The following is a 25,966-nucleotide window of genomic DNA, read 5'->3' on the forward strand; positions in this document are numbered from 1 at the left end:
CCCAGTTGCAACTGCTGCTGGTATAATGGTCAGTGGGGTTAGCCCCAGGTGTGGCTGGCTGTGAAGCCCAGTAGCTGCTGTGGGTGTGCTGGTAGGCTAGGCTGGCCTACCCTTTCCAGGACAAGAGTCACTTGAGGGGCACCAGTCCCAGCTGAGGTTGCCCACCAGATGTGGCAGGTGGTAGCCTCTTTGGAGGGGTGCCTGTAGGGGTCAGCAGATTGGGTGGAACAAATCTACATGGGAATGCTGGGTCAAGGCAAGCAGTGTTAGCAAGGTAGATAATGTCAGAACTGAATGACCTAGGCTGAAAGAAGGCAAGCCCACCTGTGCTTACATTCCCAGAGAAAGTTCCTCCAGATCCCTGCCCCTCTGGCACACACCCTAAAATTAATCAATAAATCTCTTTCATCTATGGCCCAGGTGCATTTTTTTTTTAAAGACACATTTATCCAGCATAATGATCAGACTATTACATTAAGCAATCAAAAGCATGGGTGCAAAAAAAAAAAAAAATCTACATTAAAACCCTTTGTTGGAATGCTTTACAGTTTCCACAGAACAGAAATGAAAATAACCTGTTATACAATTAGTCACAAGTACAGTCCTTGAGGTTTTTGCCCATACACATGAGTATTGTCTAAAACATGTCTTCTTTGTAGCAGCTAGGCCCTGCCACCACTGTGCTTGGCTGAGTTCACAAATCTGTTGTAACCTATAGCTTTCCTGTCACTTCTCTGGTTCTCCTCTCCTGCTAAGCTTTGTTTCCTGGCAGTAATTAAAACCTTCTGCCACTGCCATAGCTACAGCTGCTGCTGGAACTGCCATAGCCACCTTAGTTTCGTGGTTTGGTAAAATATTGGCATCTGCCACCATAGGGGCCAGAGCTTCTGCCTCCAAAATTTCCTCTTTTCATGGGTCCAAAATTTGAAGATTAATTTTTGTAATTGCCAAAATCATTATAGCTTCCACCACCTCCAAAGTTGCTTCCATTGTTACCAAATCCATCATAGCCATCCCCACTGCCACCATATCCACCACCACCTTGACTGCCACCAACAGTGGCACTGAAATTTCCTCCACAGCCAAAGTTGTCATTCCCCCCAAAACCACCTCCATGACCACTACCAAAGTTTGACCTCTTTGGCTGGAGGAAGCACTAGCCATCTCTTGCTTAGATAAAGCTTTCCTTACTTCACAGTTGTGGCCATTCACAGTATGGTATTTTTGAATGACAATCTTGTCTACAGAGTCGTGGTTGTCAAATGTTACAAAAGCAAAGCCTCTCTTTTTGCCACTGCCTCGGTCAGTCATGATTTCAATCACTTCAATTTTCCCATACTATTCAAAAAAATCTCTTAGATGACATTCTTCAGTGTCTTCTTTAATGCCACCGACAAAAATCTTTTTCACGGTTAAGTGGGCACCAGGTCTTTGAGAATCTTCTCTTGAGACAGCACTCTTTGGTTCTACAACTCTTCCATCCACCTTGTGTGGCCTGGCATTCATGGCTACATCCACCTCTTCCACAGTGGCATAGGTGACAAATCCAAAGCCTCTGGAGCGCTTGGTGTTCAAATCTCTCATTACCACACAGTCCTTAAGCGTTCCCCATTGTTCAAAATGGCTCCTCAGACTCTCATCAGTTGTTTCAAAGCTCAAACCTCCAATGAAAAGCTTCCACAACTGTTCAGGCTCTTTGGGAGACTCCGACTTAGACGTGGTGGGAGGGGAGGCTTTAATGATGCTTACTCAGTGGTGTCCACAGGCAGAAAGCCCCAGGTCCTTTTTAAATTGCTGCCTCTTCTAAATTTCGGAGAGTGTGAGATTATGGGTGGCCCTTTAAGAGTGGAGTCTTTATTTCCTATAGCCCTCAGGCCCTCCCAGAATTAAGCTCTGTTAATTTTGAAAAACAGACATTATGGAGGCTTGTCTTCCCAGAGCATGGATTATCTCATATCGGGTTTGAAACCTTCCTTTTTCAGGGAAGACCTCTGTAAATGTGATATCCCTCCCACTTGTGGGTTTTCACACTGAGGGTTTGCTTCCTGATGAGAGGACATTCTGCCCTTCCTACACTTCTCGGTGTGTATTTTTCTTTAAATCTTTAGCTATGGAAATCTGCTAGCCTTCACGTCATTATCTAGGGACAGTTGTTCTACAGGGAGTTACAGCCTTGGTATATTCATGGGAGGAGGTGAGCTCAGGATCTTCCTACTCCACCATATTTCCCACCACTATGCCAGATGTGGGTCTTTAAAAATAGTGTCAAAGAAGACATCTGACTCTTAAACCTTGATTTAAATCATTGGTTAATATACCTAAGTGTAATTTTCTCTCTTTAATACATCAACAGCACGTTAGTAACTATAAGAATTGTGGAATGGATATTTCTTGTTCCCTCTACCATACTTCCCAAGTGTCCAAGGCACTGTACCAACGAGACCTTTATCTTCTACCTGTACTTCATTTCAGTTAGTTTTAGCAATCACATTGTTCCAGCGTGCCAGGGGCTATCATTACTTTACATAATCATGGCCACACAGCTGGTGAGAAATCTAACTTCAGAATCCGTCCTTAGAGACTTCTTCTTTTACCAGCTGTCTTATTTGGAGTTCCCTAGAAATCTAAGATGGATATTCTTAAGTGATTAATTGGGTGAATATTCTTAGGAAAAAGAGAATGAGGGAGGCAGGATAGAACAGATGAAAAGGCTAAACAAAAATGTACTCACTTTAGTCTGATTACATGATAATTCTGAAACATAAATTGTACAATAAAAGTAGTTGTACCTCAAAGGGGCCTGGCCCCTTATGCCTTGAGCCACTTATTGGCCAAGGTCTGGCCCAGGTGAGCAGGTGAGAGGAAAGAGGTGAGGTGTAGTGCAACCTCCCACAGGTTGTTTTCTTCTTCCTCTTCTCCTTCTCCTTCTCCTTCTCCTTCTCCTTCTCCTTCTCCTTCTCCTTCTCCTTCTCCTTCTCCTTCTCCTTCTCCTTCTCCTTCTCCTTCTCCTTCTCCTTCTCCTTCTCCTTCTCCTTCTCCTTCTCCTCCTCCTCCTCCTCCTCCTCCTCCTCCTCCTCCTCCTCCTCCTTTGCACAAGAGCTACCTCTCTGGAGAAGGAGCAGCATGAGTTGTTACTGGATAACATTCAGAACATCTGGGGCATGAGTGCACCAGCTGGTAGAAGAGATCTGAGTGGAGCACCAAGAGCAACAAGAATACCACTTAGAAATACTTTCAAGAAATGATCTGTATGACAAAAATGGGAAATTTATATTCTACTTGGACTGCCAGAAGGACTGCTAGAGTAAGTCAAGGGACTTACTTTAGGCTAAGCTCTGCTACTAACTACCTGGAGGATTACTTTGATCACTTTGTGCCTCAGTTTCTAAACCTATAAAATTAAAAGTAAAGTACAGATTTAGATAGTTTTGCCTTTGATTTTTAACCTCATTCCTTATCTTAAATGGGATGAGTGTGCTTAGCATTACTAAGGCTCTCATCTGTGGTGAGTTGGGCTGGGATAGAAGTAGGAGGGAATGCACCAGCTTATGCAATTTACAGAGATATAAGGACAATTATAAGTTTAGGAACCATGGAGCTGGTTGGTTACTAAGCACCAATGATGCTCTTAAGGAAGAAAATGACAGGTTCAGGTCAGCTAACTACCAATTCAGTCACAATATAAAAGCTTGAGAGCCTCCCAGCAGCATTGAAATAGCTAATTTCCTGCAGCTTAAGGGCAGACTATGCTGAAAATCAATCTCAGTACTTGGTTTTATAATAGCAGAATTATAAATAAGGCTGAATTCTCATTCTCAGTAAATCTATGTTAAAGTTTGGCCCTATGAATAAAGGCCTATGTTAGAAACACATAAAGGAACACACTTAAGTCTAAATGTCCACATTCCCTTGAACACTCTGAAGATTACAGAAATACCCCATAACTCCTTGCTAATGCCACCTCCTACTACTTGGAAACATGCAAAGGTCTCACCTGAGGCCAATGCCTTGCAAGATGTTGTTTTCCCTTCTAATATATGACCTCATCTTTCCTCATGGCTTCTAGACCAATAGTGAGGATCAAGAGCCACCATGACCCAATTAAGGAAGTACCATCCATGCTTTCATAGAAAAAAAAATCACCAAAACAGTTTTGGAACCTGGTTAATATGTACTGACAGGAATGGAGAGAATATGGCTGGGAGTGAACCTGGGGGATGCTGGAATTGGACTCTCCAGGGAAAAGACAGGAAGACTGAAGTATGAGTGGATAAGAGAAAACTTGTTGATAGTAATATGTGGAGGATACTCCCCAATGACTCAGGACCAGTTCTACATATCCTTCCCTAAACTGTAAATCTGAATTCACTGCTTCAATGGCTTATGGAAGCTTGAAAATAGTGATGGCCAAAGTAATTGAAGTAGAGACACCAGACTACCTCTAGGAAGGAGTCAAAAGTCTTAGATGAGCATGCTAGTAAAGAACTATCATAGAAGATCAGAAAACCCATCAGATTAATGATCATGTTCCATGAGGGGGAAAATAAGGCATCTTAAAAAAATAAGGCATCTCAGTGAGGGGTCCTCTGGCATCATAAAGACACAAACAGTGGTAAACATCCTCTGTAGGTGACAGCTGTTGGTAGGGAAAGTTACTCTAGAATTGGGCTCCATAGGATCAATAGAGATAAATGGCTTCTGGAAATATCAGAGGCCAAATGATGTTATTTAGTCATGAGATGCAAGGTGGAAATAATTGCTATAAAGAACAGAATGGCTCAAAAATGGCAACTTGAAGCTCTTACCTGCAAGGACAAATGGCAATAATGTTCTTTTGGAAAAATAGATAGGCAGCCAACATGAATATTACTTGACATATATAAACACTACCTGCCTCAAAGAAAATACCAAAAGCAGACAAAAAGAAATCTGGTGTCAGTTGTCACAGTGAAAAATCACAATTCCTTATCAGTGTTCCAGATCCGTCATTTCTCAGACACAAGTTGAATCACTGAAGAAAAGGCCAAGTATCCTGGAGCAAAGAACTTGAAACACCACAGCAAGTACATATAGTAATGATTCTTCCAATTCTTCCCCAAAGTTTCCTATGGCTATTTATCAAAGTAACTATACACTGGTCAAAAAGGAATACCCAGATACTTTGAAAGTCACTGAATGCAGGGTTTTAGTACAGTGACATCAGGGGACTCAAAATGTCACATCTATTTCATAGTTGGTCCAGTTAGTCCATAAAACTATCTTATGGTCAGTTCCCTGGCCCCTGAGTGCATAATTGATATGGATATATTTAACAGTTGGCAGAACATTCATATTAGTCTATAAACTAAAACATAGAAATCCTTGTCTTAGAGTCTGCTTTCAGGAGAATCCCATTTAAGTCTAAGTTCATTGTGGCTACAATTCAGTGAAGGAGGGGAAATACAATGAGACAAAGTGGAGAAGTAGGTAGGAGCTGGATGGCGTGGGGTTTTGTAATACCTAAAAAGCTTGCATTTAATTCTAAGGGCAATGGGAAGTCAAGGTATGTTTTAAATAGAGGGATAGCATGAATAAATCTAAATGTCTAAAAAAATTATGCCAGCTGCTTTGAATAAAATTATGTGAAAGGAACAATAATGGATGCACGGAGCCCATTTACAAAGAGATGAAAGTAAAAAGGGTGGTAATGAAGAGGTAGGAATGAGTTGATTCCAGAGTTTAGAGTTAAATTCCACAGGGCTTGCTGATGGATCCAGGTACTTTTGGACAGGTTGAGGTAGGTGGGATGTTAGAGCTCACTGGACATCGGCAGAATTCTGTTCACAAGTTGGGGAGGTAAATAAGCTGGGGAGTCATGTACTGATGTTTTTATTTGTCATACTCCTAGGCATAGTGACAAGACACTACTGTCTTCACTAGATTCATTTTGTTATGTAATTACAATCTCTTAAGGACAAAAATAGTGGCAAATTGTAATTATCTTGACTCCTAGCCAAATTATATCACACAGACTACTGGAAGTGTATAGTCCAAAAAGGAAGAAGTAATTACAAATTGAGCCATGTTCTTTTCATGAAGGAGGAGGAAGAGTCAGCTTCCTACACAGCACAGGCTATCTGAGGGAGAGAACAGATGGTTTGTACATTAACCCTTCAGGACAGAGGAACACTGGAGAATAGTCCAGACGCCATTGCTTTCTGGACAAAACACAGAAGTACTTCTAGCAATCTGCTTTCGCCCAGCCAACTCTTTAAGTCTCCCTCTTCACTGGACCCATGGCATCCTGATTACACCCAAGAGGGGAATAGCTCCCTTGTAAACACTAGGGAAAACAACAGTCTTTCTGGCATCAGCTTTAGGACAGAAATTACTAGATTCATATTAAACGAGGGTAGAAATTCTAGAGTCTTAGACTTAGGAGTGGCAGACCATACAAGTAGCTCAGCTTCTAGAAATCTGTTTTTAGGGATTCATTTGTGTAGATTTCTGTAGATCATACCAGACATGGGGAGGTTGGAGGTGGGCTTCAGCAGGACAACCCCCAGTAAACTAGGGCACTGCAAGTGCCCTTCTACTTTTCAAGATTTCCCCACTGTGTGTGGTGCAGAATGGTTAATATTGAAATACTGGATGACTAGAAAGAGGCTCAAACACCTCCCACTGCCAAACATTGCCAGCCTATTTACAAAGTAGGCTCTATATCCCTACTGAGAATCAAAGATTATTCTAAATGCAACCTGAATTACACCAGTTCCTGCCTCTATGGGTTAATGTCTCACATTGCTTATAGCCCTACCGTCATCATCCATGCTCTATTCATTCTCTGCTCCCAGAGAGAAGACTGAAGCTCACATTTGCTAGAACTAGACCAATCACAGAATTATTTACCTGCTGGTCACAATCTAAAAGTGCAGCAGAAACTCAGAATTGCTACTTACTTTACCTTTAAACAGATGACATTCCTAGGCAAATTCAGGGGTGTGGCAGATGCTATTGATCCCACTCTACACATCCCTGGTCATTTCTGAACTGGTCTGCAGCTGCAATGGACAACCTTCCACCTCAAGCATCTATCTGAGCTTCTCTGCCTAAGGATTTTCTTTGGTGCTAAAGGCATTTGCCTGGTGGTGCTTGGCATTAAATGCTGCTAGGAGTACCCCCCAACCAATGGCAGGTAGAGATTACTGGATAAATACTTCAGCCTCCCCATCCCTTAATAGGACAGTCTTGAGGCATATTCTCAGTGGATTCTCAGAGATTCCCCAAGAAAACTGAGACTTACTTTCCCACAGAAGTATCCTGCTCAACATTCTGTATTGGCTTTCTTCCTATAGTAGACTGATGATGTACTATCCCCATTCAGAGAATGTGCCCAGAAGCTCCAGATGTCAGCTCCTTCAGGGTCTACCTTAATTTTAGAGTGATCTCACCTGAGGTCAGGGTTTTGGACAGCCCACATCTGGTGACTATGTAAGATTAAGATTCAACGGTTTGGCTATCTGTGTCCCTTGTAGGATGATGCTGATGAGCAATATTTGCTCCAGAGGCCCCTGCCAGCCTGGTTGAGGATTTTCCAGTCTGCATCATAGTACAGGATACCCAATCCCGATTCCTCCTCCCTCCTTTCACAGGTGTTGATACCTAAAAAACATCTGTACCCAAAACTCTGCCTAGAATCTGTTTCTAGAAAGAGTAACCTTCTTACCCATGTTGCTCTCCCAGCTCCTTCAGTTTTTCCCACTGAGACCACAAATGAACCTCTTGCACTCAAGTCTTCAACCGTATGGAGAGGACTCAAGCTAGAACCAGAAGGAAAGAGGAAAAGGGTGTTGTATGTAAGCAATGAATCATGGGAATCTACACCCAAAACTAAGAGCACACTGTATACACTGTATGTTAGCCAACTTGACAATAAATCATATTTAAAAATTTTAGTTAAAAAAAAGAAAAATGGTTCTTCCTCATTTCTAGTGTTTCCTTTTAGATAACTCTTGGCTTTCCTCTCATCAATCCTTTCCTCCTCCCTGAAAGGGTAAACTAGGTATGTGTAGTGCAGCTCGTTCCTCTTTCCTTTTGGGAGTGAGGCTGCACAAAGGAAACATGATTTCTCCCCATTCCTACATGCTGTAAGTTTTCCAGAGACAGATAATGATGTAGAGTCCTCTAGAGGTCAGTGTGGAGGGACTGGCTAAGTGTTTAATCCTGGGGCTTGGTTTTGAGAAGGCCACTGGCCTGCAGATATTTATCAGTAGGAAAGACAGTATTTTATCTACCATTTACTGATTTTCATCTTGTGTTTATATTGTTTAAGAACTCAGGCAGGAAAGAAAATAATTCGTTAGTTTCTACCAAAACCCTTCACTCACCTAGATAAGCTTTAGCTCTGTTGTGAGGTCTCCTGTGTTGTATCTAAGCAAGGAGAGGGTGGTGGATATGGAGATGTCCCGCTCAGATGTTCCACTAAGAAACCAGCTGCAGGGAGCATAGTTGACTGGCAACCCCAGCTTCTGCCTTCTGGCCCCACTGTGTTATTCAGTCAGAGGCTGGTGGGACTGGGGCTCTCCCAGCTGATGATTGACCACATTAGTTCTAGCTAAAGCAGTCCTGCCAGATGCAGGTTTCATCTAACAGACAACTTTGTCTCACGGATTCCCAGATGCCTAGTCACATCTTTCTCAGAATTGCACTGCATGAAGGGTGAGTCTCTTCCTAATCAGCCCTTCCTTCCCATTCTCCTTTCACAAATGTCAGATCTGCACTGTGGTCAGAAGTCTCCCTCTGCCTTCTCCTGCTCCTTTCTCCCTTACATAGGCATCTCCCCACATCTTGAATATCTAATCCATCCTGGTATCTGATTCTTGGAGACCTGAACTGACACAGGGAGTAACTGCCCAAAGCAGAAAAATGAAGGATGGTTCTTACTCTCATGTTCAAATCCTGCTTTGGGTGGCCCATTTGTAAACCAGTACCAGAATCTGGCCACCTTTGTCTTAATTGCAGGATTTATTCAATTATTGCACATTTAGTGAAAACAATTTTTAAAAATGTTTAATGTTTAAAATGTTTTAAATCCCCCACCACATCCCTAAGAACCTCCTTTTCCTAGAAATTCTCCACTCCCCCCACATGGAAGCCCTTAAAGCTTCTCTTCACTAGTATTTCTTTCAGCCATTTCTAACTGGAGTAGCACTGACTGCTCCTAAAAAAAAACAGGCCTTTTGTAAAATCATTGTCAAATTTTCAGTATATTATTTTTAGCTCAAGTACTTCATACTCCCATTAGAAGGGAAGAAGGGTGGGTGCCTGAGTGGCTCAGTCAGTTGAACATCAACTCTTAATGTCAGCTCAGGTCATGATCTCACAGTTCATGAGTTGGAGCCCCACACTGGGCCCCGCACTGATAGTGCAAAACCTCCTTGGGCATCTATCTCCCTTCCTCTCTCTCTGCCCTTGTCTCTCTCTCTCTCTCTCTTAAAATAAATAAATAAACTTTAAAAAATGGGGGGAAGAAGGACATTGTGTGATTGAAAATACAAGGACTCATTTACAGAGGAAAGCAGGTCTGAGTTCTAGCTGTATCATCCACAACTGAGTGATGATGATGAGACCACGCTTCAGAGTCATTTCCTCCTCTGGAAAATGAAAAGACCTCCAGGGCTTTTGGGGAAAATTGGAGAAGAATGTGAATGTACTTTATAGACAACAGAACAGAGGTCCACAATAATGGTCAGTGGGACAGGTCTGGTCTACAGATGTGCTGGTTTGTCCCATGCAGGATTATTATTTTTTTATCTGAAGTTTTTACAGAAACTCTGACTTCTTTTGAGAAGTCCCACCTGGCAACAATGCAATAAAAGGGAATAGCAGTTGCTTCCTTACACAGGATATGTTTTCACCATGTCATTCCTGCCCCCCAAACTCCTCAGTCTTACTCACTGAGACATCACTCATTTATGTTAACTCCTAGGCCCCCAGGGATGTCTGAGTTTGGGACCCCTAAAGTAGAACATGAAAAAGGTGTTCATCATATATGAGGGGGTGGTCAAGCACTAATAGGGAAGGTCCATGAGAGAAGAGAGTTTGTCAACACTCAGGATGTGGCCTGGAAGATTGGCTTCCCACCATACCCAAAATCATTTCAATGGACAACTTCCCAGACATCCTATGACTTCCCACTTGGTGCTATTATACTCACAGAGTATTATACTCACAGATTTTTGTGTCCATAAAGCTTCTGCTAATGGAAACAACTAGTTCCTTCTGCTCCTCTCTTTTCCCTCACACAGCCTACAGAGTTCTGGTTGGAACTTCCATGCTAACACCAGGGCCTGCTCCAGGCAGTGAGTTTCAACTGCCTCCTTCTTCATTCATCAGGGAAGAAAATTTCAGGGTCAAAGCCAAAGGCATTTGTGTTGTTTCATGGGACAAAGGAGTTGAAGGCCTGCACCATGTAGGTACAGTCTCTGTGGATTCTCACTCCCCATGACTTGTAAGCAGGTGATCCTGCCCCAACCTGAGATCTGGGATCATTGGCCTAGACTCCAGCTGGGCCCTAAGCCCTGGACATATGTGGCTTCTTCTCAGTGGAGGGGTAGTTTTTCTTTAAATGGGCTTTTCTTTGACAGTAAGACAGTAAAATTATGAGTCATTTTTATAATCTTAGAATAGTGCCTTTTATATAGAGAGGGCCAAGCACAGGCATTAGCTCATTGAATCTTTACAATGTCACACAGAAATAGAAAGTTATTATTATTTCTACTTACAGGCAAATAAATTACTGAGAATTTAAGTCATTTGCATAAGGTCACACAATAGGAAAGGTTGATGCTAGGATTTGAATTCGTGCAATCTAAATGCAGAGCTCTTGCTTTTACCCGCCTCTATACAATACTGTCTTTCAAGAGATTTAAGCATGTATTTAAAGATAAAGGAAGTTGCTTAGATCTAGCCACAGGCAAAACTTATTCTGCATAGTTTAAAGCACATTGGATGCAGAGAATGTTAATTTGCCTCCATCCACAAGAATAAATTACGGTGGGCAGTTTTGAGAGTGATATGCAAACCATAAAATCCTCCAACAACATTCTTTACCAGCTGCATTAATATGATCCTGCATCTCCTATTCCTGAAAGTTTAAGTATCCTGAACCAGTTAGATGCAGGGCACCAGAAAGTAACTAGGTGGCTTGAGGTTCTCCTTATATACACCCATATCCTGCCTGGAAAGAGAGCAACTTGGTCTACCATGGAGTTCTCTCAATTCCTCCTTTGTGCAAGGTACCGGAGAGCTCAGAATTCATTTTTTGGATTTAGTAAAGGGAGGCACCATTACACAGCAGAGGAGAATTGAGCACTAGCTTCCCTATTCCTCCAAATGTCCCCCAGACACAGGCCTGCAGCTCTGGGCAAGAATGGTCTTGGACAGTGATCTCCATGACCTCTGTCCTATAGGAGAATGACAGAATATCATTCCGGGCAAAGGTAATCATCCCTGAAGACATGGTTCAAATCCTGCTTTTGCTGTTTTTCAACTTCCTCAGGGGAGACTTATCCCTTCTGTAATACAAAGATAGATTTAAGAGATGCTGGTGCAGCAGAGTATAAGCTCATTTACTGAAATGGGAAACTGAAGAGTAGTGGTCCATAAAATGAATAACTAACCCACTCCCGTAACAAACTTGGTTACAGCAGCATCCTGTGAGTATGACTGCTTCCTTGCTGTCTTCCATTCTAACACTGTCAACCTTATTCCTGTCTGAATGGTGTCCCAGAGCCTCAATATTTTCACAGCATTTCCCTTAATTTATCTGGCTTCATTAAAATTTTATCACCACTCAGTCCCTGCTTCAGAGGGTTGCAGAGGAGCTTGTCTCTCCCCACCTTGGCCATGCAATGCACAAAAAGTGGTAAAGAATAAACCTTGCTCCAAGCTAGCTACTACTTTAGCCCATCTTATGGGCAGAAAGATTCTTGGCTATGGATCCCATCTTGTTAATGGCCTCTGTAAACTTCAATTGCCTTGAGTTTGAATCTCCTATGTTCCTCTGTACCATCAGTGGAATGATCTATGGGCAGGTAAGATCATCAAGCACCACTTGAATGACATCTTATTTTGACTATTGCACATTAATATTCTAAAGAAGAACCATTTGTAAATAACAGTGACTAGGGGATTCTTGTTTCAGGGTTCATATAGTATAGATTTATTAGATTTGTTTAGGTTTAAAATGATTTTAGTCAAACAGAATATTAGGAGCAAGAATTAGTATCTCTTATGTTCCCTAGACCTGTGCCTTAGTTTGGGTTCCCTCAAAAGCAGACCAAGAGGTATGAATGCAAATAGTTGATTTGAGAGTTAGAAGGAACCCTGATAGAAGAGTGGGGAAACAAAGTAGCCACTAATGTGCATATTATCAAGCCAGCTACTGCCGTGGGTAACTGGAGAGTAATTCCAAGGAGAAATTTCATCCCCTGGTGGCGACCATAGTTAATAGTTTATAGTTCATTGGGATCCTTTGTGTCACCAGGCAAGAATGTTTCTTCTTTGAAGACCAGGACTTCTAATACTATAGAGCCCATCTTTGTGGGAATGAGAAATACAATGTTCCCCTAGTGAGATATTGGGAATGATGGTGAGCAAAGCCATTCCAGCTTCTCAACCTGGTTCCTGGTCCAAAGGTGCTCCCTACTGGAGTCACTCTGCCATCTAGAAATTTCTCAATAGTACACACAATGCATTCTGTAAGTCTGTACCCTGTCTGAATGCAAGCTTCAGCTTTGCCTTCAGCAAGCCTTTCCAAAACCATCTGAGACCAGATGATTCTGGGTAGTGCAGTATGTGATATCACCAGGAAATCCTATGGTCATGGCTTACTCTCATAACTCCTTGACCACAATGAGAGGCTTTGGTCAGATGCTGTGTTGTGTGGATTAGAAGCTTTGTAATCCTCTAGATAGTGATACTGAATAAGGTTCTGAGGGCATCTTATAAAGAAGGTAAATCCATACCAGAAGTTTCTAATCCTGTGAGTTTGATTCACTAGTCTTTCTGGGATGGAAGTGTCTCAATGTAATTAATCTCCACATAGCTGGTTGGTCTCCTTGAAAAGGGCACACAGTCAAGGGCTCAGTGTTGGTCTCTGTTACGCGCATGTTGGACATTCAGAAGCAGCAATAGCTAGATTGGCCTTGTTGAATGCGAATCCACGTTGTTGGGCCCAAACCTAGCCTCCATCTCTGCCACTGTGGACCCTCTGTCTGTGTGTCCATCATGCCATTCCTGGGCAAGATGATAAAGGCTGACAAATAACAACTGGCAGGGTAATTTTGGCTCAGTCTGGTGACAGAGTAAGAAATGATGACTTTTTATTAAAATAACTACTCCTAGGCTTCTCAGCCATTTGTTCATTCTTCTCATCATAAGTATTAATCAGTACTGATCATTAATCAGTTAAGGACTGATTTTCTCATGTAGTTTGCTTCTTCAGATGTGTGTTCTATTACACATCTTTATAACCTCTGGAGGTCATTCCCTGCTGGCTGCCATTCTAGCCTGGCCTGGCATTATAATAATCATAACATGCTGGCTTTTAGTAGTTGAAGTCTACCACCTGGACTCTTTTGCTTCAGGAACCCTATCATCCCATCGTTAGAAAAAAGCTAACACCCTTAACTGCACCTCCTACTGTCTACTTCTTATGATGACTACTTCTTACTAATGCTGGTGCCCTCTTGCCAGTGCATTCCTAATGGATTTGGCGAATGGGTGCGTTTTGGGCTGCCCTATGGAACATAATTCATAAAATACATTTAATCCAGCGTGTCTATATCCTTAGACTTTTACTTCCTTCCTCTTTTATCATTGAAATGAAATTATTTCAACTTGGCTCAACATGGGCCCTTGCAATTTCTGGATTTCTGGGAGTCTCCCTAGCAGTAAATTTGCCCCAACCCCTGAAGCCTTTGCCAGGATGTTAAATCTAATATCCAAAGATAATGACTCAAGTCAATAATCTGTCCATTATCTAGTCTAATGGTCTGGTCCCCTTGATCAAGTACACTCAAAATCCAAATCCAGAGGTGCTATCCTGGCCCCTGCCAACTCATGATGGCTAATCTTTACAGGTCCTTGGAGGTAAGGTTCCTTTCTCTTATCAGTAATCTCCATGACTGGTTATGCTTACCCCCAGCTAGCAGACTAGATGCCAGAGAAAATCAGGGTCAGATGTTATGTGGAACCCCTGTTGCCTTGTAGGGAAGGGGCTACTATAGTGAGGTGTTGGAGGTGGGACAAGAGGTGACCATCTCTTCATAGGAAAAGAAGGGTGTGCTTGCCCTGTCTGCAGTCTAACAATTCAGAGGAGTATGGGAAGTAACATAATTCCATACCATACTAAGAATCCCAGGTTTGTCCAACCAGGCCCTGACCTTGGTATAAGAGACTTGTCTCGGTTGTGCATTCAATCAATTTTGCATCACAGCAACTATTAATCTGGAGTTTGGTCTTCTATTTCTTTTGCTCTTCAGGGAACAAGAGCTTTTTAGAAGCTTCTTAAAGAAGCTCTCTGGAAGTCACACTTACTCTTCAAAGGTTTGTTAACTGCCTCAGCTTTTCATTATCTCTCTGTAATGGATCAATGCAATTTAGTACCAGCTAGCCAATTCTATTATCCTTGTCTACATGTTCTTCCACATTCACTCATACTTCTGAAGAGATTGAATGATTGCTTTGGCCGAGGAATTCTCCTTCACTGGAATCTTCTCTCAATTGGAGAAAATTTTGGTGATTGGGCTGCCACCTTGTTCCATAGACCAGGGCTCAACAAATTTCCTGTAAATGGCCAGATAATAAATATTTTTTGGTTTTGTGGACCAAACAGTCTTTGTAGCAACTACTCAACCCCTTTGTTGTAGTGCAAATTAGGAGAAATAGACAATATTGTGTCTATTATTAGGTAGTTGTAGCAACTACTCAACTCCCATACTCCAAAAATACACAATATATAAATGAATGCATATGGCTGTGATCCAATAAAACTTTAAAAAAAGCAGGTGCTTGTATGATTCCAACTATATGACTCTGGAAATGCAAAACTATGGAGACAGTAAAAGTGTCAGTGGTTTCAAGGGACTCAGGAATGAGTAGGTGGAGCTTGAATTTTTACGGCAGTGAATTGATTTTGTATGACACTATAATATAGATACATGTCATTGTACATTTGTCAAAAGCCATTTGTGTACAGAAGCCATTGTGTATAAAAGCCATTTGTGTACAACACAAAAGGTGATCCATAATGTAAACTACTGCCTTTAGTTAAAAATATTGTACTCATCAATTGTAACAAATGTACTACACTAATGCAAGGTGTTAATAATAGGGAACCGTGGAGGGAGGTGGACAAGAGTTTTTCTGCTTATTTTTTCTGTAAATCAATGACTTCTTTAAGAAGTCTAATATTTTTTAATATTCTTAAAAACTGAAGGTAAAATAAACACTTTTCCATACAAATTAAAACAAAAGCAACAAAATCAGGTGGCAGGTAATACTTGGACCTTGGGCTTTGTTGGTCCCTCCACTCTCCCCACATACACACACACAAATCCACAGGTTATTCATGCCTCATATAACATCCTGGACGGGGTCTTCTTTGCCACCTGTAAATGAATGGCCCAGTCCCCCAACCCTATCTTGCTCTCTCAGACCACTCTTGCAACCAATTGTATTAGTTTGAGTCCTCCAGGAAACAGATGCTGACATCAAATTAGGAGTGTAAGAGACTTAAGGGGAGAGAAGCACCTATAAAAAATAAAAGGGAAAGATGCAGGATTGGGCAGGAAAAGGTTTTGGCCCCAGTTACATAACTGACAATATCTTGAATAACTCAAGGAGGCTCTGGAGCAAAGATTACCCACCAGAGAGGATTCTGGTTGGTCAGCAATGGCCAGACAGGCCCTAGTACCGTCACTGTGTTAACTCATTGGCTGGGAGCTACTATGATACTGGATTGGATCCCAAAGGCACTGCAGAGAGAGGGTGTCAGCAACTGCTCTCCTCAGAGGTCCATAGTAAATTCTTTCTCAAAAGGAGATCTGAATGGAGTATCTCCATGGCAGCCCAGGGTGCCAGTTTCTTTTTTTTTCTTTTTTTTTCCAGTTCTATTGAGAGATATAGTTGACTTATAGCCTTATATTTGTTTAAGGTGTACAACAATAATTTGGTGTATATATATGTAGTGCAAAATGACTACCACAATAAGTTTAACACCCACCATCTCATAGTTACAAGTTTTTTCTTGTGATGAGAACATTTAAGATCTACTTTCTTGGCAAGTTTCAAATATGCAGTACAGTACTGTTAATTGTAGTCACCATATTATATGTTACATCCCTAGGGCAAATTTGTCTTATAACTGAAAGTTTGTACTTTGGACCAACTTTCACCCATTTTTTTACCCTATCCGTGCCCACCCCCCAACTCTGGTAACCACCAATCTGTTCTCTGTTTCTATATGTGTTTTGGGATTCCATGTATAAATGAGATCATATAGTATTTGTCTTTATCTGACTTATTTCACCTAGAATAATGCCTTCAGGTCCATCCATGTTTTTACAAAAGGCAGAATTTCCCTCTTGTATGGCTTAATAATATTCCTCGGGGTGTGTGTGTGTGTGTGTGTGTGTGTGTGTGTGTTCCACATCACCTTTATCCATTCATCCTTTCATGGACACTTAGATTGTTTCCATGTCTTGGTTATTGTGAATAATGCTGCAATGAATATGAGAGTGAAGATGTCACTTTGATACAGTGATATCATTTTCTTTACATATATACCTAGAAGTGGAATTGATGAATCATATTGTAATTCTATTTATAATTTTTAGCAGTCTCCATTCAGTTTTCCTGACTCTACCAATTTACATTCTCACCTAAACTGCACAAGGGTTCCCTTTTTTTTACATATTTGCCAACACTTATTTCTCTTGTCTTTTTGATGATAGGCATTCTAATAGATGTAAGGTGATACCTGCATTTCCCTGATAGTAACATTGACCACTTTTTCACATACCCATTGGTTATTTTGAAGTCTTCTTTGGACAATGTCTATCCAGTTCCTCTGTCCATTTTTAAATCATATTGTTTTTGCCATTCAATCTTATGGCTCTTTATATATTTTGGATATTATCCCTTAATAGCTATATGACTTGCAAATATTCTCTCCCATTCTGCAGATTGTAATTCCATTTTGTCAATGGTTCCCTTTGCTCTGCAGGAGCGTTTTCCATTTCATGTCCTACTTGTTTATTTTTTCTTTTGTTGCCTGTACTTTTGGTGTCATATGTAAGAAGAATCATTGCCTAGATCAATGTTAAGGAGCTTACCTCCTATGTTTTCTTCTATGAGTTTTATAGTTTTAGGTCTTATGTTCAAGTCTTTGATCTGTTTGAGTTGATTTTCCTGTATGATGTAAGATAGAGGTCTAATGTCATTCTTTTTCATGTGGTTGTCCAGTTTTGCCAGCACTATTATATTCTTGATTTCTTTGTCATAAATTAATTGACCATTTTAAATGGATTTTAGGGCTCTCTATTTTGTTCCTTTGATCTACATATCTACTTTTATCCTAACACCACACTGTTTGAATTATTATAATTTTGTGATATAATTTTAAGTTAGGAAGTGTGATTCTACTAGTTCTGTCCTTCTTCTCAAGACTGCTTTGGCTATTCAAGATCTTTTATGGTTGTATACAAATTTTAGGATTGTTTTTTCTATTTCTGTGAAAAATGCCAATGGAATTTTGATAAAAGTTGTAATGAATCTATAAATGGCTTTGGATAGTATGGGCATTTTAACAGTATTCTTCCAATCTACAAGTATGGAATATATTTTCATTTATTTGTGTCATCTTTAGTTTCTTTCATCACTGTCTTATAAGTATTCAGTAAACCGATCTTTCACCTCCTTGATGAAATTTATTCTAAGTATTTTATTCTTTTTGATGAAATTGTAAATGGGACTGTTTTCTTAATTTCTCTCTCTGATAGTTTGTTGTCAGTGTATAGAAATGCAACTTATTTTTATATATTAATTTTTTATTCTAAAATTTTATTAATTTCAACAGTTTTCTTGGTGGAGTCTTTAGGATTTTATATACAAAATATGTCTTCTGCAAATAGAGACAGTTTTACCTCTTTCTTTCCAATTTTGGATGTCTTTTATTTTATATTTTTATTATCTTTTTCTTGCCTAATTGTTATCACTAGGATTTCCAATGCTATGTTGAATAAAAGTGGCAAGAGTGGGCATCCTTGCATTTTTCTTGATCTTAGAGGAAACTCAAATTTTTACTACTGAGTATGATGTTAACTGTGGGCTTATCATAGATGATCTGTTTTATCTTGAGGCACATTCCCTTTGTACCCAGTTTTTTGAGAATTTTTTTTAATTTTTTTTAATGTTTATTCATTTTTTGAGAGACAGAGTGTGAGCGGGGGAGGGGCAGAGACAGAGGGAGACAGAATCCAAAGCAAGCTCCAGGCTCTGAACTGACAGCACAAAGCCCAATGTGGGGCTCGAACTCATGGACCCTGAGATCATGACCTGAGCCGAAGTCAGACACTTAACTGACTGAGCCACTCAGGTGCCCCAGTTTTTTGAGAATTTTTAACATGAATGGAGGTTGAATTTTAAAAATTCTTTTTCTGCATCTATTGAAATGACCATATAATTTTTAACCTTTACTTTGTAATGTGGTGTGTCACATTGATTGATTTGAGGATGTTTAACCATCCTTGCATCCCTGAAATAAATCCCACTTGATTATGGAGCATGATCCTTTTAATGTGCTATTGCAGTTGGCTTGCTAACATTTTGTGAAAATATTTGAGTCTACATTTATGCATTTATTGCATTTCTATTATCTATGTTGGCTTATGATTTTCTTTTTGAGCAGTGCCCTTGTCTGGTTTTGATATCAGCGTAGAGCTGACCTTATAAAATGAGCTTGGAAATGTTTGGTCTATGTTTTGGAATAGTTTAGAATAGTTTGATCTATGTTTTAGAATAGTTTGAGAAGAATTGATATTAAGTTTTCTTTGAATATTTTATAGAATTTATAGTGAAGCCATCTGTTCCTGGGCTTTTCTATTGTTGGAATACTTTTTATTATGGATTTGATCTCTTTACTAGTTATTGGTTTGTTCAGATTTTTTTATTAATGATTTGGTCTTGGTAGGTTTATGTTTCAAGGAATGCATCCATTTTTCTAAGTTGTCCAATTTGTTGGCATGTAATTGTTTGTAGTATTCTCTTATGATCTTTTGTATTTCTGTGGTATTAGTTGTAACATCTCCTCTTTCATTTATAATTTTATTTGAGTACTCTTTTTTTTTTTTCTTGGTAAAAATTTGTCTATCTGCTTAGCTTTTCAAAACAAATGGCTTTAGTTTCATTGATCTTTTCTATTGTCTTTTCAACCTCTATTTTATTTATTTTTTCTCTCATCTTTGTTACTGCCTTCCTTTTATTAACTTCAGGCTTAGTTTGTACTTTTTCTGGTCATTGAGGTGTAAAGTTAGGTTGGTCATTAGAGATCTCTCTTGTTTCTTAACCAAGTCATTTATCACTATGAACGTTCCTGTTACAATAGCTTTTACTGCATACCTTAAGTTTTGAAATGTTGTATTTCCATTTTCATTTGTCTGAAGATATTTTTTTATCTCTTCTTTGACCATTGGTTGTTAAGTAGCATGTAGTTTAATTTCCACATTTTTATGAATTGTTCAGTTTTCTTTTTGTAATTGATTTCTAGTTCATCTCACTATGGTCAGAAAATATGCTTGATATGATTTCAGTCTTCTTAAATTTATTAAGACTTGTTTTGTGGAGTAACATATGATCTATCCTGAAGAATATTCCATGTGTGCTTCAGAAGAATGTATATTCTACTTTGGATATAATATTCCATAAAAGTCTGTTAAGGACATCTAGGTAACATGTTTAAATCCAATGTTTCCTTCTTGATTTTTCGTCTGGGTAACTTATGCATTGTTGTGAGTGGGACATTGAAGTCTCCTGCTATTATACTATTGCTGTCTATTTTTCCCTCTAGGCTCATTAATGTCTCTTTATATATGTAAGTATTCCCATATTGTATGCATAAATATTATAAATTTTATATCCTCTTGTTAGATTGACTCCTTTATCATTATATAATGACCTTCTTTTTTTATAACATCTATTTTGTCTGACATAATAAATATAGCTACCCCTGCTTTCTTTGGGTTTCCATTAGCATGGAATACCTTTTTCTGTTACTTAACTTTCAGTCTTTGTGTGTTCTTAAATTTGAAGGGAGTGTTTTGTAGGCAGCATAGTTGTATCTTTCTTGTCCCTTCAGCTACTTTGTGTCTTTTGATTGGAGAGTTCATTCCATTTACATTTAAAATACTCATGGATACTATGTGGCAGTAAGAAAGAATGAAATATGGCGTTTTGTAGCAACGTGGATGGAGCTGGATAGTGTTATGCTAAGTGAAATAGATCATACAGAGAAAGACAGATACCATATGTTTTCACTCCTATATGGATCCTGAGAAATTTAACTGAAGACCATGGGGGGGAGGGGGGGAGGAAAAAAAAGGTTAGAGAGGGAGGGAGCCAAAACATAAGAGACTCTTAAAAACTGAGAACAAACTGAGGGTTGATGGCGGGTGGGAGGGGAGGGAGGGTGATGGGTATTGAGGAGGGCACTTGTTGGGATGAGCACTGGGTGTTGTATGGAAACCAGTTTGACAATAAATTTCATATTTAAAAAAATAAAATAAAATACTTACAGATAGATATGGACTTATTATTGTCATTTTATTAATTGTTTCTCGTTATTTATAATGCTTTTGTTTCTTCTTTTTGTCTTCCTATGTAATTTGATGATTCTCCGTTGTGGTATGCTTAGATTCCTTTCTCTTTATCATTTGTGTATTTACTATAGGTTTTTGCTTATGGTTACCAAAGGTTTATATAAAGGATCTTACATCTATAACAGTCAATTTTAAGCTGACAACAACTTAAGTTCAAATGCATACTAAAGTAAAATACATACTCTCTATTTTTACTTTCTTTCCTGTCACATTTTATGTTTTTGATGACATAATTTACATATTTTTTCCTTGAGTATCTACTAACAAATTATTGTGGTTATAGTTATTTTTACTATTGTGTTTTAATCTTTATGCTAGATCTATAGGTGATTTACTCCCACCATTACAAGATTAGAGTATTCTGAATTTAACTGTATATTTACCTTTACCAGTGAGATTTATACTTCCATATGTTTTCCTGTTATGAATAGTGCCCTTTCATTTCAATTCAAAGAAGTCCTTTAATGTTTCTCATAAGTCTGGTTTAGTGGTGATAAACTTTTTCAGCTTTTGTTTGTCTGTAAAACTGTCTCTCCTTCAATTCTTTTTTTTTTTTTTTTTTTTTTTAAATTTTTTTTTCAACGTTTTTTATTTATTTTGGGGACAGAGAGAGACAGAGCATGAACGGGGGAGGGGCAGAGAGAGAGGGAGACACAGAATCGGAAACAGGCTCCAGGCTCCGAGCCATCAGCCCAGAGCCTGACGCGGGGCTCGAACTCACGGACCGCGAGATCGTGACCTGGCTGAAGTCGGATGCTTAACCAACTGCGCCACCCAGGCGCCCCTCTCCTTCAATTCTGAAGGACAGTTTCTTCAGGTAAAGTGTGGGCAGCTTTTTTTCCTTTCAGCACTTTGTTGTTTTTTTTTTTAATATGAAATTTGTTGTCAAATTGGTTTCCATACAACACCCAGTGCTCATCCCAACAAGTGCCCTCCTCAATACCCATCACCCACCCTCCCTCCCTCCTACCTGCCATCAACCCTCAGTTTGTTCTCAGTTTTTAACAGTCTCTTATGTTTTGGCTCCCTCCCTCTCTAACCTTTTTTTTTTTTTTTTCCTTCCCCTCCCCCATGGTCTTCTGTTAAGTTTCTCAGAGGTAACTTATTCTTGAGGCTCCTGGGTGGCTCATTCAATTAAGTGTCTGACTCTTGATTTCAGCTCAGGTCATGATGTCATGGTCATAAGATTGAGCCCCACATCAGGTTCCATGCTGGGCGTGGAGCCTGCTTAAGATTCTCTCTCTCCTTCTGCCCCTCCCTCCTCTTTCTCTCTCTCTCTCAAAAAACAAAACAAAACAAAAAGCAAAAAACTGATTCTTTATTGACTCCAGTCCTATGAGACCTGCAGATATAAGTCCTGCTGGCTACCAGAGCTATGTGGATCAAGGGGTGCATTCTTTGTGCAGCAGCCACAAAAGCCAGTTTCCAGACATGCGCACAAGCTCCTTTCAGGGAGATACAAGTGACCTGTAGCAAGATAGGGAGAATGTGGAGTTGGCTCCTGAGAGAGCCTCCCTGGTCTCTTGGAGGAATAGTAGTCTCTTCTAGTTGCATGCTAAATTAAGAGCCTGATTCTCAGGCTTCAGCTTTTAAGGTATGCAAATAGGACTCTTTTCAGTGAAAGGATTGTGAGATGGGCATTTGACTTCTGCCTCTGTGCTGAATGCTGGAGGGATAGCCATGAAGAGTCCTCAGGAGCCTGTTAAGAACCATTTCTTTGTTTTTTATAGTTTGGTGGGTCTTGTGGATACAAGTCCCATTGGCCTTCAGAACTAGGTGTTTGGGGGGCCCATCCCTCAGGTGGAAATTTTAAAAGTTCGGGCACTAGGTGATGGGCCCAAATTCTTCACTCCTCAGGGAGAAGCTGGGAGTTGGGAGTTACTGTCCCATTTTATGGCACCATGCCAGGATAGGGTATATGGTGAAAGTATGTCTCAGCCTGTCCTACCCATTTGTTGTTTTTTTTTTTTTTCTCATCTGGATTTCTTTTAAGGGGAATTCTTCTCTGTGCGGCTATAGATTCAGCGTGTCCATAGGAAGAGGTGAGTTCAGGAGCTTCCTATGTCACCATCTTGAACTGGAACCTTCTGCGCAGGGTGCCAGTTCCTTAAGTAGTCTCCCTCTCAGTCTCTTAATCAGAATCAACAGATAATCTTAAATCTCCCTTACAATTGAGGCAAAAGTTGCCTTTTTAAAGAATGAGAAAGACTACTTCTAGAGAGCACCAAAGACAGAATAGGCAACAAGATTCATTGGCTCCTACAAGATTAAAAAGAAAGATCAGAAAAAGACTACCAACTGAGGGATCCCAGCAAGGCTCAAATAGCATAAAGTGTGGAAATCATGTTAGAGCTGAATTTTTCTATTTCTTCTCTAATGGAGGAAACTTAAAACATGAACTGTATGTTCTGTCAAGAATTATCTTCACTTCTGGTCTCTTCTTTCACCGTTGAATGGTACCTTACTGTGGTTTTATAGCTTATGATGTATTTTTCCCTCACTCAGTTGTTTGAATTATAGGTTTTTTTTATTCTGAGTGACCCAAATCTTCCAAACCTAGGGCCTGTATCTTAGTTTGGGTTTTCCTAAAAGCAGAGCCTGAGATAAGTTCATAGAATCATCTCCTAAATAAACTGCCCATACCCAGGAAACAGGGAGAGGGAAAGGGGAAACTTGAGATAGGGGAGGATAAGAGGTAGGTGAAAAAGCTAAGGTGAGATGCAGTATTTAAGTCTACACTTCAGCTTTCCACTTTTGTGGAAGGATCTGTATACCTCTTAGACTTGCCTCCAGGACTAACACCTCAGCTCTTCCAGGCTGCACAAACAAAAAGCCTTGGATTAGCAAATGCCAAGCTCATCAGTAGAGGTCCAATGAGAACCTGGAGAACACGCTAATAGGAACGAGATATAAATATTCCCTACAGATATGAACGAAACCATAGGTGGCTGAAAGGATACACCATAGGTGTTTGGAGAATGCTATGGCCCATTTGACCCAAAGACAAAATAAGTCATTCCTTTGGATTATAGCCATCCTATTTAAACAAAGCACAATGGTGCATGCACACAAGGGTTGCCACTAAATTTAAGACTCTTGATAGCATGTTTTACCCAGATTTGGCCCCACCATAGGGCTTTCTGGGGTTACCACCAAAGACCCCTCTCATCATTTATTCCGTGACAACTGAAGTGTCTTATGGCCTTGGGGGCTGATTATTTTGTCCCATAGTCTGGCTCCCTGCCTGGTGCTGGCTTCTCCACCAGGGGTTTTTCTGTTTCTCTGTTATCCATCTGGCTCTAAAACACAAATATCTAAGAAAGCTAACATTGGCCTTGCTTCTTAGGAGAAAACAGTGCCCACAAAGGGCATCACAATATTTTGGACAGACTTTTAAAATGATTCATATTCAGGGGCACCTGGGTAGCTCAGTTGGTTGAGTGTCAGACTCTTGGTTTCTGCTCAGGTCATGATCTCATGGTTTTGTGGGTTTGAGCCCTGTGTCAGGTTCTGCACCATCAGTGCAGAGCCTTCTTGGGATTCTCTGTCTCCTCTCTCTAGCCCTCCCCTCATGCTGTCACTGTCTTTCTCAGAATAAATAAACTTTAAAAAATATGATTCATATTCTGCAGTTGGATGTCTGGAAGGATTCTTGTTTCAGAACCAAGATGATGGGGGACAGGGAGCACCAATTTCTCTGTCCCCACCTCCTGATCAAGGTTGTATATGGAAGTGACAGAGCAGGTCTCTTTACCTTGGTTCCCTGATCACCATCAGGTATCTTATCATGAGTGCTCCAGAGGATTTACTAATGTTCAAAACTTGTACACCTTAATATGTGAAACTATGGGACCTAAAAGAGTATATAGGTGCAATTTCTGCTTACATAAACTAGATTTTATCACGAACAAAGTTCACTGGACTAAAGTAGGAGCCCTGGGATTCAGGACCAGATTATCTTAGGCAATTAATTTACTCATATGCTTCCTATGAAGTCATTAATAATAGAATAGGCCCAAGTAAGACACTGATTGCCTTATGAAATTATATAAAAACTTTTTAATAAGTATGAACAACTACATCAAATAAGTATTAGCATCAGCAGCATATTAATATGACCATAGGACAAAATAATTGAAACACAAGGCCATAAAGTATTAGTTTTTAATAAGTAAAAGTATATTTAATAAGTATTTAAGACCACTGTTTTATAAGTATAAACCACAATTCTATTAAGTTATTTTCTTAGGTATTTTAGCTCCTAGGCATCACTGAAGTTCACTGGCTTTATATTTTAGAGCCAAAGTTGCTATGGTAATACTGACAGTTTATTTTCTTTCTGTGGCACATAGTATCTCATCTCCTAAAAGACTTATCCCTATCACCATCACTTGCATTCTAGTAGACTCCAAAGTAGTGCATATAAACCAAGAACCATCATTCTTTTGGCAAGAGAGCAGCCTCCAAAGAGGAGGGACCAACGTAAGTGGGATCGTGAACCACTGTGAGGAACACTGCTCCCAAGATAGGTGTTAGATGTCAGGTGCCTTAACCAGAAAACAGAGATCAAAGAGCAGGTACAATCTGTCTTGCTCACCTGCTGCCTGCTTTGCTAGCTCAGTACATGTTGGAAGTATTATTTGTATAGTGAAGGAGAATGGGTCAAGAGAGGCATGAGCACTAGAACAATAGTGCTTTGAAATGCAGTCTCCACAATTCTTCTGCTGATAGAACTAGTCTTTTTCCTCTGGCCCCTCTGGGATTGGCTCTTTTCTGAGATCTACACCTGTTGGTCCAACTCTTGCTCTTCACTAGTTTTGTCTTTGCTCTGCTTTAGACTTTCAGCATCTCCTCCCTTTCTTGGGGTTCTCTTTCTGCTAATCAGCCTCTGACCAGGTCAGTTAGCTTAGCCATTCTCCTCCCAAGAACTATCTTTACCCACAGTTGTGGAACCCAGATGTCCTTCTAATACTGCTTGAGTCAGTCACTGCTGATAATTTCTTCCCAGAAAGGCCTCTCAGAAGCTATTCAGTAATAGCTCCATCTAG

At 40.0% G+C, this 25,966-nt stretch overlaps 1 pseudogene; it reads right to left on the reverse strand.

Moving 5' to 3' along the window:
- Positions 1-506: 506 nt before the first annotated feature.
- Positions 507-1,656, reverse strand: LOC122218123 (annotated as a pseudogene).
- Between the last annotated feature and the right edge of the window lie 24,310 nt (positions 1,657-25,966).

This window comes from Panthera leo, chromosome B1 (assembly GCF_018350215.1).
Source record: "Panthera leo isolate Ple1 chromosome B1, P.leo_Ple1_pat1.1, whole genome shotgun sequence".
NCBI lineage: Eukaryota > Metazoa > Chordata > Mammalia > Carnivora > Felidae > Panthera > Panthera leo.